Raw genomic sequence first — 11,632 nt, forward strand, 5'->3', positions numbered from 1 at the left:
AAATAGTTCGTGGTAACGAACTGTAAGTAAGGAGCGACCTGGCTCAATGGTAAGCGAAACTCTAAAAAAAAGAATTTTGATATCAATAGATGCATCAAAAGAATCAAATTTTAATTTTGATTTCAAAATATATAAGTTTCATCAAGTTTAATCTTACCTATAAATAGTTAAGTGCCTGAGAAAATTTGGCTGATTTTCGAAAAAAGGGGGAAAGACTCCCTAAAAGTTATAGAACCTTAATGAAAATCACACCATCATATTCAGCGTGTCAGAGAACCCTACTGTAGAAGTTTCAAGCTCCTATCTACAAAAATGTGGAATTTTCCATTTTTTTGCCAGAGGAAAGGTCCACGGATGCGTGTTTTTTTGTTTTTTTTTTGTTTTTTTTTTTTTCCCAGAGGTGATTGTATCGACCCAGTGGTCCTAGAATATCGTGGGAGGGCTCATTGGAACGGAAATTAAGAGTTCTAGTGCTCTTTTTAGTGACCAAAAAAATGGAGGGCAACTAGGCCCCCTCCCACGCTCATTTTTTTCCCAAAGTAACCCGATAAAAATTTTGAGATAGCCATTTTGTTCAGCATGGTCGAAAATATTATAACTATGTCTTTTAGGATGACTTAAACCCTCGAAACCCCCAGGGGGAGGGCTGACATTTATGAACTTTACCCAATCTTAACAAATAGTATTGGTTATTGGGACCTGGTTCAATGGTAACCGAAACTCTAGAAAACGGTATTTTGGTACAAAAAGATACATCAAAACAATCAGATATTAATGCTGATTTCAAATATATAAGTGTCATCAAGTTTAATGATACCCGTCGAAAGTTACGTGCCTGAGAAAATTTAGCTGATTTTCGATAAAAAGGGGAAAGACCCCTAAAAATTATAGAGCCTTAATGAAAAACACACCATCATATTCCGCGTATCAGAAAACCGTACTGTAGAGGTTTTAAGCTCCTATCTACAAAAATGTGGAATTTTGCATTTTTTGCCTGAAGAAAGATCACGGGTGTGTGTTTATTTGTTTGTTTTTTTCCCCCAGGGGTGATCGTATCGACCCAGTGGTCCTAGAATATTGTGGGAGGGCTCATTGGAATGGAAATCAAAAGTTCTATTGCCCTTCTTAAGTGACAAAAAAAATGGAGGGCAACTAGGCCCCCTCCCACGCTCATTTTTTCCCAAAGTCACTTGATCAAAATTTTGAGATAGCCATTTTGTTCAGCATGTTCCAAAAATATTATAAGTATTTCTTTTAGGATGACTTAATCTCCCGAAGTTCCCGGGAGGAGGGCTGAAAGTTATGAACTTTACCCAATGGTAACATATAGTATTGGTTATTGGGAAGTATGGAAGTACAGACGTTTTCAGGGGAGATTTATCCTGGTAGTGGAGGAGGATATGTGGGAGGATCTTTCCATGAAGGAAGTTTTCATGGGGGAAGGGACATTGCTATGAAGGGGACGCTGGATTTCCCTGCATTGTTTAAAAAAAGATCAGAAATTAACTATAAAACAACAAGTTTTTCAACTGCAACAGCAGCAACATCAAAACTTTAAACGAACAGAAAATATTACATATATGATTGGGTTCACCCCCTAGTCAATACCTCACTCTTTAAGCCAGAGATTTTTTAGTACTTTCATAAGAGCTATTTATTCTAATTAACGGCCTTTGTGATTAAGTGGTCAGTTTTAAAGAATTGGAACAAAATACGAACTTTCGCTTAAAGAGCAAGGTATTGACTAGGGGGCAAACCCCCTAATATACGCATTAAAAATATATGAATATAGAAGTTCGTTACGTAAATTAATTCGTAAGTTACATATATTTAATACTAATAAAAACGTTCGTAAATAAAATGAAACGAGTTTCGAGAAAGCCATTTAACCAAATAAAAGTAAATTAATATGATTTTTTTTTAATTATTCATGTACTGTGAGCCAAGATCAAAACCTGCATTTATTCAAAAACGTTCGACAAATTAAGTAAAGAAAACAAATTTTTTTTAACTGAAAGTAAGGGGCGACATTAAAACTTAAAACGAACAGAAATTATTCCGTATATTAAAGGGGCTGTCCCCTCCTCAACGCCTTGCTCTTTACGCTAAACTTTGACTTTCTCACAACTCTATTTTTTTTAAACAATAAAAAATTTTAGCGTAAAGAGCAAGGTGTTCAGGAGGGGACAGCCCCTTTCATATACGGAATAATTCTGTCCGTTTTAAGTTTTAATGTCGCTCCTTACTTTCAGTTAAAAAAATAGTTTTTTTTATTTAAAATGGAGAAGGAGCTAGTTACATTAGTTAAGTCTAATAAAATATAACAAAATGTCATGAAAATATAAAAATTTAGAACTAAATTTGGGCTATATACTTGTACATTAGGGGGGGGGGGGGTAAAGCGGAGTAAATATTAAATACGTAACCTAATATCGGTGCTCCCCGCGAAACCCCAAAAACAAAAGTTTTGATATTCTAAGCAGAATGACAAACCACGCTTTGCGATCCAACTCTCTTCTGACTGATACTCGTTTGACTAGTTTCCTTCAGCATTTATCTTGCGTGTGTATCAGCTAATTGACTAGTACCGATGGTATATGTATTATTCTTTCCATAACAATCTCATCCCCCCCCCCTTATGATTGGTTTCACATTATATCAGGTTATATACAAAAATTATCTTTTTGTATGGGATTATGAACAGCTGGTATTGACAAAATATATGAAACTGTGAAAATGAGCCATTTTTTGGTTATATCTAAGCATTGAGGAGGGGGGTGGGTTAGTTGAGCCAGAATTTTAGATTTGATGCTAAACTTTTTTCAAATATCATGGTCAATTTTTTGACATTATACTACCCTTCCCATCTGCGGTCCCATATATAACTGTATAAATACATTTCATCGTTGTGATGAATCTTGTGATGACATTCTTTCTTGTTACTTTCTTTCGTGTTCTTTCATATTGTAAAGTAAGAATTTTATTGGTCTATTTTTTTAATATATTCCTAGGGCTATATCCCGGACCATCAGGGGGGGGGGGGGTAGTGGATGTATTTTAAGTAAAGATGCCATGATATCTGGAAATAGTACAAAATAAATTATTTAATGGTACTTCTTGTGTGTTTAGCATGTTTTCTTCAGAAAGGGACAATCACTAAAAATATGGCTTTAGAAAACGACAACTAGAGTAATACCCATTTTTATGAAGAAGATATTAGTCTTGTATCTGTATAGGGTAGGCTTACGGTTTACTTAAAAACTGATTCATAGGGACCACACAGGCTGGACTGGGGCCCCAACCCCCCTGAAAAAGTAAATTTCTCGGCATTTCCTTATTAAATCATAGATTTTTTACTATCCCCCTTAATTTTCTTAATTAAATCATTTCCAGTGCATTTTTATTAACTCGCTGAACTTTCTGTTCCATCTTCCTTTTATTTCTTTGTAACATATTTTTTTTTAATTTGTGAACTATTTTTCAACCAATTTCGATTGTTCAGTTACTTCCCACTTTTATCAGTATAGCACAACGGTAAGAGCACATCCCGAGGCAGTGTTAACTTAGGTTGTAATCTTGAAGGAGGCATTATATTTTTTTTTAAATTGGAAAATTTAAAATTTTAAAATATTAAATATTAGTGAAAATTCAGGGCAAAAAAAAAAAGATTCGTTTTTGCATATTCGGGGCAAAAATCGTTTCGTTTTTTGCATTATGCAAAATAACTAAAGACATCGTATAAGAACTAAAGACAATGATTAAAATTTGTTTGTTTGATAAAATAAAAACATAACAAAAAGTTTGTCACTCGGAATTGCTTAAATCTTCATGTTCGAACGATGTAAATTTGAAGCTAGAGGAGGTGAGGCTGGGACCAAGTCAATCTAAAATATTAGACGGGAAAGGAGCGATTAAAATGATTTTTTGGGTCTTTTTAAGAAGCTGGATTTATTAAGATCGTTTTTATTGAAATTTAAAAATAAAAAAATCTAGTTAATCTTCTTCTTTTCTTCAAAACTCTAAAGTGTCCCGTGTTTATTGATTTTCCTTCTATTTTGTACGTATTACTCATCAACTTTTGGTTTAAAACGCCAATAATGACAATTAAAAACAACAACAACCAGATAAGCAAAATATTAGCTGGGGTTTTATGCACGTATTAGGGAGGGGGGTCTTTCTTTTGTGCTGGTAAACTGAATGCAGCACTTGCAGTTGAATAAATAGGAATTTCCTGGAGGTAAAGAAGCATGAATTGCTATTATTGAATACTTTTTAGGCACCTTTTAAAAGTTTGAGGGAAAATTTTTAATGAGATTACGTAAAAAAATAATTTTTCAAATTATACAGGCAACAAATGTACCTTCCCCCATTTAAGTACCACTCTTGATAGCGAAATTAAGGCACCCTGCCTTGAAAAGACTTTCCTATCAAAAGTTACGAAAAAGTTACGTTTTTAAGAGTTGGACATTACGAAATTTTTTCGTCTAGTGGTAACCCTGCCTAAGCTTCCGCCATTTTAAGATAAAATTTGACATAGTGAAGTAATTGTTTAATTTTGTATGAATTGAGTTTTACCACAATTGTAAGTTTTTATTTTTTATGAGGATTTAGACTTGGTTATTTTTATTTGATCCATACGGTTCTAGAAGAACAATTTTGTTAAAGGTTTGTAATATTGAGTATTGTAGGTAATTACATGGTAAAAAAAACTGGTAAATTTTTACCAAATCATATTATTGACTTACGAATAAAGTAAGTGTACCACTCAATGCCCTTTTGATCAAATTTTACTTTAGCTACTTTTGGCTATCTTAGAAAGGGGTTAAGTTAGAAAAATGCAACTTTTATGGATGGGTGTACAGGCTAAAGTGCCCCAGGTAGGTGTTTCAAAGTACTTATCTTCATTCCTTTCTCTAGAGGGTCCTGAAATTTGCCTACATTACAGGCTACTTATTGAAAATTTGACAAAACAACTTTTTACTTTTAAGTACCAAGAACACATAAAATGAAAACTAATTCATTAAATTGGTCAAGTGCAGGTCAATATCTATGAAATCATATTATTGAGTTAGGACAAAAGCAGATACACCATTTAATGCCTATTTTTATGCTGATTACAACTCTAATCAGCTTTTATCTTGTACCTGATTTTCACCCCCCCCCCCCTCTAAAAAAAGCTTCTAAAGCAGAATTTTAGAAAATTTTGAGTTTGTGGGGAAGAGGGATTTTAAAAGCCTCTTCCCTTCATGAGTGCATGGACCTATAAAAATTAAAATATCTTCTCATAACATGATTTGTCCTCTAAAACAATTTGGATTATTTCACTGGTCTATCTCTTGTCAAATCCTTTCCCTAATTAATATAGTTTAAATGGCTTATCAACACAGAGTTGATACCTCATGGCACCTGCATGCTACTGTTAATGGGGTTATGATAAGCAAAGTTGTGACATCACAAATGGGTTTGATAAGTAATGTCAGCTATATAGTAATAAGTTAAAAAAATAAGTAAATAAGTTAAAAAAATAAGTAAATTTAAAAAAAAAAAATGTTGTTTGTTTCAGATTATCCCATTAAGAAACATAGAAAAGTGTGGAACAAAGAAGATCGTCTCAACAGAAGCTGGTTTCTAGAGGAGACGTTAAAAATCAACAACAACAACCACAATTGTAAGTTTTTTTTATATATGAGGATGTACTTGGTTATTTTATTTGATCTATATGGTTCTAGAAGAACAACTTTGTTAAAGGTTTGTAATAGGGTAAAAGACCTCTTTTTGGGAAAGACCACTTTTCTTTGGCATTTTGGAAAAATAGCAATGGGTTTTTGGACTGCCCCCTTTTTACTACAGTATGACACAATGCAAGTGTAGACCCAATCATCTCTCACTAGAGCCAGCCCAGTGGGAGTAATTTGTCATCATAAATCTTATGTGTGGTCTCTGTTTTGACAAGCAAGTGAAATGAAAAAAATATATATTTAATATTTGGGATTTATAGAATAAAAATCAAGAAATAAAAGTTAGATTTTTAGAATCAGAAGACAATCAACTTTCTATTTATATGTGAATAATACTGAAACACTAAAAAGATATTTACGTCAAGATAGGATAATTGGTATTTCCAAAAAGAGGTCTTTCTAGGTAAGTCAATAAACTAATCATTTTCAGTTAATGATCTTAAATAATTTTAATAATAAACATGTTGTTGCATAGCTTGGATTTTTAGCTATTCATTGGCCTATACAAACCTCTTCAACTCTAATTTGATAACAAGATATGAGGTTTTAAGTTTTTCTTAATTTTGATCAATTGGATACTGGTCTTTTACCCTATTGAGTGAAAAAATAATTTACCCTATGTATAAAAAAACAAGTAAATAAGTTAAAAAAAATGTTGTTTGTTTCAGATTATCCCATCAAGAAACATAGAAAAGTGTGGAACAAAGAAGCTGGTTTCTAGAGGAGACATTAATAATTAACAACAACAACCGCAATTGTTGTTGTTGTTGATTATTAACAACAACATAATTGATCTATAATTGATCTATACAGTTCTAGAAGAACAATTTTGTTAAAGGTTTATAATATTCAGTATTGTAGGTAATTACATGGTAAAAAACTGGTAAATTTTTATCAAATCATATTATTGACTTACAAATAAAGTAAGCATACTACTCAATGCCCTTTTGGTAAAATTTTACTTTAGCTACTTTTGGCTATCTTAGAAAGGGGTTAAGTTAAAAAATGCAATTTTTAGGGATGGGTATACAGGCTAAAGTATGTCCCAGGAAGGTGTTTCAAAGTACTTATCTTCACTCCTTCTTTCTCTAGTGGGTCCTGAAATTTGCCTACATTACAGGCTACTTATTGAAAATTTGACAAAACAACTTTTTACTGTTAAGTACCAAGAACACAAAATGAAAACTAATTCATTAAATTGGTCAAGTGCAGGTCAATATCTATGAAATCATATTATTGAGTTAGGACAAAAGCAAATACAACATTTTATTCCTATTTTTATGCTGATTACGAATATAATAAGCATTTCTATTGGAAATGAGTTTCAGCCCCCCCCCTATAAAAAAGCTTCTAAAGTAGAATTTTAGAAAATTTTGAGTTGGGGGGGGGAAGAGGGATTTTAAAAGCCTCTTCCCTTCATGAGTGCATGGACCTATAAAAGTTAAAACATCTTCTTATAACATGATTTGTCCTCTAAAAACAATTTGGATTATTTTACTGGTCTATCTCTTGTCAAATCCTTTCCCTAATTAATATAGTTTAAATGGCTTATCAACACAGAGTTGATACCTCATGGCACCTGCATGCTACTGTTAAAGGGGTTATGATCAGCAAAAAGTTGTGACATCACAAACTGGTTTGATAAGCAATGTCAGCTATATAGTAAATAAGTTAAAAAAATAAGTAAAATAAGTAAATAAGTTAAAAAAATAAGTAAATAAGTTAAAAAGAATGTTGTTTGTTTCAGATTATCCCATCAAAAAACATAGAAAAGTGTGGAAAAAAAGAAGATCGTCTCAACAAAAGCTGGTTTCTAGAGGAGACGTTAATAATCAACAACAACCACAATTGTAAGTTTTTTTTTATATATGAGTATGTAGACTTGGTTATTTTATTTGATCTATATTGTTCTAGAAAAACAATTTTGTTAAAGTTTTTTAATATTGAGTATTGTAGGTAATTACATGGTAAAAAAAACTGGTAAATTTTTATCAAATCATATTATTGACTTACGAATAAAGTAAGCATACTACTCAATGTCCTTTTGGTAAAATTTTACTTTCGCTACTTTTGGCTATCTTAGAAAGGGGTTAAGTTAGAAAAACGCAACTTTTAGGGATGGGTATACAGGCTAAAGTATGTCCCAGGAAGGTGTTTCAAAGTACTTATCTTCTTCTTTCTTCTTCTATTTAACAGCAGGCGGGCTTTTCAGTAACACTATTTAGCCCTTTTCCTTTTGCTTCACTCTGTGGGCTACAGAGCTACTGGCTTGATTGCCTCATATTTATTAGATATATTCAGATATCTTTCAGCAGATCTTTCGACTCTAGGAGTTCAAATATAAGATGATAGATGTCGATTTCTATGCTCTGTGTGTAGGTATAGTTGGCTAGGCTCTTGGCTGATAGTGGGATTTTGTGGTGTTTGAAGCATTTTAACAGTTTAGAAAGCAAGGTATGTTGTGCAGACGTCAGCATATTATATTCAAATAGTCAATGGTCAATTGTTTCATTATTCATATTACAATGCCTGCAAAGAGGGGACAGGGGAATTGAACCACTTGAATTAGAAAGCTTATATGAGAATGCAAGGAAATTTAGTCCATTTGTTCTAGAACGAATTCTATGACAAATTTTAGAAAGATAGTTATTGTGAAAGGGGGAAAGGATAGGATTAATCTTATTAAAATTAATATCTGATAGCCTCCATTGGTAAATATCTCTAATTGGAATTGGTCTCCCACTTGGCTGGTCAATATTTATAGCATTTTTTGCTATTTCATCAACCTGATGATTACCACTTATGCCAGAGTGGCTAGGAATGTACTGAAAGTAAGTTTTTATGCCACTTGAAGCAAGATTATCAATAATACTGAGACAATGATAAGTGTCAATGTCCAGCTTATATTGAGGAGCTGAGGCCAGCAACTCAAGGCTTGATAAAGAGTCGGAATATATGATAATATTATTCAAATTTTCAATCAAAGATTGGTTTTGCTTAAGGTGTTCTAATGCCATGATTATGGCATTTAATTCAGCAGACATTATAGATAAATTATTAAATAACTTCTCGCCCATTGCAATTTTCAGGTGAGGACGGAAAACACCACTTGCAACCTTCTCATTTATTTTTGACCCATCAACAAACATTTGGAAGTGATTTTTATAGGTAATTGTATTAAGTTCTGCAAATTTTTTCTGAACAAAAGCAATGAGGGTTAAATCTTTATTCCATTTTGAAAATTCAGTATTTATTATGGGAAATGACCAATTCCATGGAGGGGATTGGGGGAAAGTAGGTGCAATAGACTTTGCTGGTACAGGGAACTTCTTTTGAATATTGGTATACTCATCTGCAATACCTCTGTACATGGCTGGATTTCTTAACCAATTATATAATGTGTGTGAGCTATTCGATTCAATTTTTGTAAGATGTTTTATCAAGAGAAATCTATGTCTCTCCCTTATTGTTGTTAATCCACTCTCCATAAGCAGAAACTTGGTGCTTGTGGGTTTCCTAAGACCAAATATGAGAGGTATTATATCATTTTCTGTTGTTTCAATTTTTTGCATCTGGGTCTTTGCACATGCACCATAGACAATGAGCCTATAGCCAATATGGGGTCTTATATGTGATTAAATAAAAAAAACAAGTTTTTTTAACTGAAAGTAAGGAACGACGTTAAAACTTAAAACGAACAGAAATTATTCCGTATATGAAAGGGACTGTCCCCTCCTCAACGCCTCGGTCTTTACGCTAAAGTTTTTTATTGTTTTAGAAAATAAAGTTTCGAGACAGAGTCAAACTTTAGAGTAAAGAGCGCGGCGTTGAGGAGGGGACAGTCCCTTTCATATACTGAATAATTTCTGTTCTTTTTGATTTTGAATGTCGCTCCTTACTTTCAGTTAAAAAAACTTGTTTTTTTTACTTAATTTTCGAACGTTTTTGAATAAATGAAGGTTTTGATCTTGGCTCACCGTACATGAATAATTAAAACAAAACTTTCATATTAATTTACTTTTATTTAGTTAAATGGCTATCTCGAAACTTGTTTAATTTTATTTACGAACGCTTTTATTAGTAATAAATATACGTAACTTACGAATTAACTTACGTAACGAACTTCTATATTCATATATTTTTAATTTGCTTATTAGGGGGTTCGCCCCCTAGTCAAAACCCTGCTCTCTAAGCGAAAGTTCAAATTTTGTTCCAATTCTTTAAAAATGACCGCTTAATCACAAAGGCCGTTAATTAGAATAAATAGCTCTTATGAAAGTACTAAAAAATCTTTGGCTTAAAGAGCGAGGTATTGACTACGGGGTGAACCCAGTCATATATGTAATATTTTCTGTTTGTTTAAAGTTTCGATGTTGCTGCTATTGCAGTTGAAATACTTGTTTTTTTTTATATTAAATTTCTGATCTTTTTTTAAATAATGCTGGGAAGTCTGTCGTCCCCTTCTTAGCAATGTCCCTTCCCCAATGAAATCTTCCTTCATGGAAAGATCCTCCCCCCTAACCCCCGACCCACCCCCCCCCCACTACCAGGAAAAATCTCCCCTGAAAACGTCTGTATACTTCCAAATAACCAATACTATATGTTAACATTGGGTAAAGTTCATAACTTTCAGCCCTCCCCCGGGAGCTTCGGGGATTAAGTCATCCTAAAAGACATACTTATTATATTTTCGAGCATACTGAACAAAATGGCTATCTCAAAATTTTGATCAGGTGACTTTGGGAAAAAAATGAGCGTGGGAGGGGGCCTAGTTGCCCTCCATTTTTTTTGGTCACTTAAAAGGGCACTAGAACTTTTAATTTCCATTCTAATGAGCCCTCCAACTATATTCTACTACCACTGGTTCTATACTAACACCCCTGGGGGAAAAAAAAAAAACAAAAACAAATAAACACGCACCCGTGATCTTTCTTCTGGCAAAAAATGCAAAATTCCACATTTTTGTAGATGGGAGCTTGAAACCTCTACAGTAGGGTTCTCTGATACGCTGAATATGATGGTGTGATTTTCATTAAGGTTCTTTAACTTTTAGAGGTTCTTTCCTTCTTTTTTCGAAAATCAGCCAAATTTTCTCAGGCACCTAACTTCTGATGGTTAGAGTTAAACTTCATAAAACTTATATGTTTGAAATCAGCATTAAAGTCTGATTCTTTTGATCTATCTATTTGTATCAAAAAATTGTTTTCTAGAGTTTTGGTTACCATTGAGCCGGGGTGCTCCTTACTTATAGTTCGTTACCGCGAACTGTTTGATTTATAAAACTGGAGTAAGGTTTTCTCCTTACAACCCCAGGATGTAGAAAGAAGTCTTTTTAGTATAATTGTTTTTCTATAACATTTTTTTATTGTGTTTGAAATGTGGAGGTGGAAATTAAGTTTTTGGTCAAGCATGAGACCTAGGTAATTAATATTATTATCTTCTGGAATAGTTGTTTTATTTAGAGTTAGTTTTGTATTAACATGGTTTCGCTTCCTGTGAAATTGGATTATTTTTGACTTGGTGGGTGCAATGGGTAAATCTGAATGTTGAGAGAATTTTTCAAACTGGAAAAGTGACTTTTGCAGATTTGACTGTGCTATCTGAAAGGTGTTGCCAGATGACCATAGCACCTGATCATCAGCATATTGTAGATTCGTGTGGGGTAGGTTCATGTCCCAGAGATATAGGGCAAATAGGAGGCAACTGATGACTGCTCCCTGAGGTAGGCCTTTGGATATTGTCTTTTGGTGTGAAGAGGCTGAACCAACACAAACAATGAAACTTCGCACTTCTATGAAGGATTTAATAAAGGATACTAGCTTAGGAGGTACTCCAAGTTTTGCAAGTTTATTTAAAAGTATTTGGTGGTTCACATTGTAATATGCTCCTTCAAA

General features: G+C 33.3%; 1 long non-coding RNA gene across 1 annotated transcript; it reads left to right on the top strand.

Annotated features, from left to right (window-relative positions):
* Positions 1–4,509: 4,509 nt before the first annotated feature.
* LOC148944635 (uncharacterized) lies at positions 4,510–6,464 on the top strand. The gene is made up of 3 exons (XR_016142842.1): positions 4,510–4,582; positions 5,564–5,668; positions 6,407–6,464. It is a non-coding gene; the product is annotated as an uncharacterized LOC148944635 (long non-coding RNA).
* The last annotated feature ends 5,168 nt before the right edge of the window (positions 6,465–11,632 follow it).

This window comes from Artemia sp. Qi Xiang Cuo, chromosome 14 (genome assembly GCF_049724085.1).
Source record: "Artemia sp. Qi Xiang Cuo chromosome 14, ASM4972408v1, whole genome shotgun sequence".
Taxonomy (NCBI): domain Eukaryota; kingdom Metazoa; phylum Arthropoda; class Branchiopoda; order Anostraca; family Artemiidae; genus Artemia; species Artemia sp. Qi Xiang Cuo.